Here is a 5,495-nt window from a genome sequence, read left to right on the forward strand (position 1 = left end):
GTTAAGACCTTTTTGTAACATTATTTCTTAAATTATTGTTAGCCGAAAATACATACAGCAATACTTATTTAAAATTCAACTATGCTCCTGTAGAAAGAGTAAATATATCTCTCGAGTTGTATCAACTTTGGTTGGCTCAACGAAGTAAGATATCCCATTGATATAGTAAGGCTCCATTTCTTAAAAATGGCAAAATCTGCTACTAAAAATGCGCCTCCTTTGCTTTGTATGGTAAGTTCTGTTATTTGCCATGGAAATATGGATCATTAGCAGCTAAAATTCGATCATTTTGAACACATCGCACAAGTATTGAGGTACTGCTTTGCGTTGAAAAATTTACAGCAACCGTATGTACCTATGACACATTGTGTCAAAAAAAAAAAAATAAAAAAAATAAAAAAAAAAAAAAAAATGACGGTACACTTTTGATAACTGCTTTTTTCCTGCGCCGGTAAAGTTTCAACCTGCTGTCGTAAATGGTGAGACAAATGGATTATGTAAATATTGACGCGATTATATGGATGCAGTTTTGATTGAACAAAAACTCTCTCATGCACACATCTGACATGAACAGATCCGACAGAGATGATTTATGAGCAAAAAGAAAGAAATGAAAAATACAAATGCACGTACATACATAAATACATACAAACATTCATTGAGAAGAAAAATTGTGTTAAACGTCAAAATATCAAACTCTTAAGCTGAAGTAGGCGTTCGAAAATATATTTGTGTGAATAATTTTTTGTCAGTGGGAATCGAAGTAGCTAATGATTAATGACATATCTGGCTCACATTGATAGTATTGTACGTATATATGCACAAGGGTATATACTTATATTTGTAACTTAAAGCGGAAAATTGGGAAACTTGCGCTAAGTAATTGATTACTAGTTGCACTAGGATTATTTTGTGTTTTACATGCATATTTAGCATTCACATTTAGGGCATCCAAATTTATGAACTATGTGGGTGCAATTGCGGTCGCCGTAGCCGAATGGGTTGGTGCGTGATCATCATTCGCAATTTTCGAATAGCGGTCGCTCCTCGGCAGGCAATGGCAAATCTCCGAGTGTATTACTGCCATGAAAAAGCTCCTCATTAAAATATTTGCCGTTCGGAGTCGGCTTGAAACTGTAGGTGCCTCCATTTGTGGAACAACATCAACACGCACAGCACAAATAGGGGGAGGAGCTCGGCCAAACACCCAAAAAGGGTGTACGCGCCTACTATATGGGTGCAATTTCGTGAACTCGCTGGTCTGCCTTTAGTCAATTTAGGGCCAATTAGGGCCTCTAGTCAATCTAGTTACCATTGATTTATTTTGTTTGCCATATTTTGCCCATAAGTAACTGACTCGGCGGGTGCCATTCGAGATAAGATGTTTCTTAAAGTTACATATGTAGTTTGTAGTAGCTTTGGCTCATGCTAAAAAAATATATTTTTAACTAGAATACAAAACTGTGTTGATATAAAATTTAATTGATAGATAGAGCTGTAGTTGACATATTTCTAGAAATTGTGTTAACGCTGCGATTTGATTCATACTGTGATTTTATGCATCCTAATGACATCCCTGGTAGCGGCAGTCTAATCACCTACCCTGTCAGAAATCAAATGGATTTACGTAACCAACGCAAGACAGAGACCCATACTAGAGCTGAGGCCCCAGGATCTCCCTAGTAATTGTTTGGTTGTCTATAAAGATTTCGTGGCTTTTTTTTTGTTATATTATTTATATGTGACTCCCAAGTGAGTTTTTTATCTAAGGTTAAACCTAGATACTTGACCTCTTCCTTTAGTTCTATCACTGTTTCATTTATTTTCAATATAGGAAACTCCAACTTTCTTTTTCTTGTGAAGGGGATAATTGTGGTTTTGTAAGGGTTGATCGGCAGCCCCTCCTTTTTAAACCATTCCCATGTTGCTTTCAAGGCATTTTGCATTAAGTCTGTTAGTGTCCTTTCATGATTGCCTTTTATTATAACAGATATGTCATCTGCAGGAAAGGTAATGGTTATAAATCCCTTATTGTTTAGGTGCTGCACCAAGTCATCAACTAGTAGGGACCATAGCAGTGGAGAAAGAACTCCTCCTTGCGGACATCCCTTTACTGTTGTGACATTAAGTTCAGCTTGGCCTAACGAGGCTTTAATAATCCTCTGATTAAGCATTTGGGTTATCCAATGTATTAATATAGGGGTTTGCACCTCTTTTCTCGAGTGCTGTTTCCATGGATTTGTAATTTGCGTTGTCGAAGGAACAGAGGGCTATTTCTTTTTGATTTAGAGCCTTTTCTATATTGACAACGAGTGTGTGCAGTGCTTTGACTGTGGATTTCCCTTTTTGGTAAGCAAATTGCAGCTTATGGAGGGGTTTTTTGAAGATTACTTCTTCTCTTGGATGGTATTCAAGTAATGGGTATAATACATATATTATTATTTTCAACCTTTTTCAGAATTATTTCATTATTACTTATTATTTATAACAAGTACGTGGAAAATGTCATATGCCTAAATGCGACCAACTTATTTTGAATAGTACTAAAAGTGGGTTAACTTCAGCGCCATTAAAATTACTAAAATGAAAGACAAAAACTATTTTTGTATGTAAAAGAAGTTAAATAAAAAATCCAAACCCTTGCTTTGTGTAAAACTTAATAATGACAGATATTTAATTTTCATGTGTTCCCTCTGCTTTGACTGGTGCTTAGAATGTAAACAAAAATTGTATACTGCTTATTGTTGAAGTGGTTGAATATTTCCACTGAAATAATCCTAATTAGTGACCAGCACCGTTTTACTACCACTGTCTCGCGTGATGCTGTCTTTTTTTATACTGCTTAGTAATGTAAATCTAATCCACCATTCCTTCATCCGCAATTCAGTTTGGCATATTTTTTAACCACTTCTCGTATGAAATTTGAACCAGAAATTTTTGCCATACCTACAAGATTTCCCTGCAGGGTTCAGCTCTGAAGGTGTGCTTTTAAAATGTGTCTAATACAAGCAGTAGCCGTTGACTAATTTACAGGCATTTACTTACCCCTTAAGTGAATTTACGTACCGTTCGACACATGCAAGTGAACGTGTAATTGTAAATGTGGAGGCAAACAGACAAAGTGCCATGTAATGCACATGGAAAAAAACACAAAAGAGCAGAGCAAAACAAATAGATTTCAAATTTTTAACTGTTTGCATTATTAAAACGTAAGCACTTTCTCTTGGACAAGTGAAGCAAGCAGAAGTGAAAAAAACTACGTACTTACCAAAAGTGTAAAAAATACTACAATAATAAAGAGAAAAAGCCGCAAAGTTGTATATGCAATTAGGCGCGCCCACTGTCAATCACGTTGATCTATTTTTAAATTTCCTGCTTTGATGAATTAAAGTTTTTGAAATTTCAACACCTTTGAAATATTCTCGCAAGCTATAGCAGTGAACGAATTGTGAAAGAAATGTGCGTACAATAAAATTCAAAAAAAAAAAAGAAAAAAACAAAAATTGAACAATAACTTTTATGCATGAAGCCGAGGTACGCCTCAAAATGTTTAGGAATTTACGTGTATGAATGAAATCGTTAATAAAATAAGTTTTTATATTTTTTATATTTTTGTATAACCGCAAGTGTTTTTATGTCTTACCGGCTGCTATATTTCGATTCTTCTGAAGTAAAAACCATACACCTGCTATAATTTAAATACAATAGTCAAACAGTTGCCGGGTTACTCAAAGCGAATTGGTGACCATTGTGACTACCTAAGGGATTAATTTAATTTTGATAGTGTGAAGCATATAACTGGGATATGCCAAATGATTATTTCTTCTTATTTGCGAATTGTAATTACTTGATTGTTTCTATTTCATATAAAAATTAGAAGAATATCCAAATCAAAAGGTATGAATGAGTGCTATTATGTTTCTTTTGCTTCCAAAAAATATTGGGTAGTCGAAAAAGTCTTTTCGTATTTCTAATCACACTTCAATCAATTTTTTTTTTATATTTATAATGAACTTTATTAAACCAAATATGTACCATTTTGGTCGACCACATTTTGTCATTTTTCTTCTAAAGACTTTATTCCATCAATGTAAAACTTTTGTGGTTTCTCGGCGAAAAACTGCGACAAGTAATTTTTACAGGCTTCTCTTGAAGCCAACTTTACTCCATTAAGGGAGCTCTGCATTGACCGAAACAAATGGTAGTCCGATGGTGCAAGGTCAGGGCTATATGATGGATGCATCAAAACTTCCAAGCCAAGCTCTCCCAGTTTTTGCTGAGTCATCAAAGATGTGTTTGGCCTAGCGTTGTCCTGATGGAAGACGACGCCCTTTCTGCTGATCAGTTCTGGCCGTTTTTTTCGATTGCTTGCTTCAATCTCATCAGTTGTTGACAGTAAAGTGTAGAATCAATCGTTCGCGCAGGCTGGAGCAGCTCATAGTGGATGATTCCTTTCCAATCCCACCAAACACACAGCATAACCTTTTGAGGGGTCAATCCTGGCTTTGCGACTATTTGTTGAGCTTCACCACCCTTGTACCATGATCTTTTTCGCACATTATTGTCGTATTTGATCCACTTTTCGTCTTCTGTTACCATTCGCTTCAGAAATGCTTCGATTTCATTTCGTTTTAGCAAAGAATCGCAGATGTTAATTCGGTTCATTAAATTTTCACAGACAATTCATGTGGTACCCAAACATTGAGCTTCTTTTTGTAACCAGCCATTTTAAATGGTTCAAACCCGTTTGATAATGAATGTTTAGTGCCTTGGCGATGTCATGGCAGTTTATGTGATGGTCCTGGTCAATCTTTTCCATAATGTCATCGACTTTTTCTACGATAGGTCGACCGGAGCGAGGTGCATCTTTCACATCGAAATTTCCAGAACGGAAGCGAGCGAACCATTGTTGTGCTACGCGAACTTATACAGCATCGTCTCCGTAAACATATTTCATTGGTGGCACTCTTCCCATTTTGATACAAAAATTTCAAAATATAGCGAATTTCTTCATTATTTTCACTCATTTTTGAACGGCTACAACTTTTGTCAACTTCTTCGAATTTAATTTTTTTTGGTTAAATGAAGCTTAAAATGTCACCTTTCTAACACCGTATGATATGACACAATGTGATTGGTAGCACTGGAGATAGATGACTCCAACGACATCTATTGACAAATACGAAAAGACTTTTTCGACTACCCAATATTAAGAACAAGTAAATAGTTTTAAAGATATTTGGATAATTAAGTTATAATGTAAGGTCATTGCTCTTCAAGATCATTTAGGAATATGTAATTCACTGGTAAAATATTTACTAAACTAATTTAGATAAGTTTTTCGGCATATTTCTTATTATTATATTACAAGAAAGCTGTTGGTATTTTTCGTTTAAGTCTCTTCTTATTGATATTTTTCTTCAGTCGGAAGCTTCCTCACTGTCGGATTTGTATGCGTCAGAGATCTGCTTATGTGCCGTCTGCTCGCAGCTTGT

The sequence above is a fragment of the Anastrepha ludens genome, chromosome 2, assembly GCF_028408465.1.
Source record: "Anastrepha ludens isolate Willacy chromosome 2, idAnaLude1.1, whole genome shotgun sequence".
Lineage (NCBI taxonomy): Eukaryota > Metazoa > Arthropoda > Insecta > Diptera > Tephritidae > Anastrepha > Anastrepha ludens.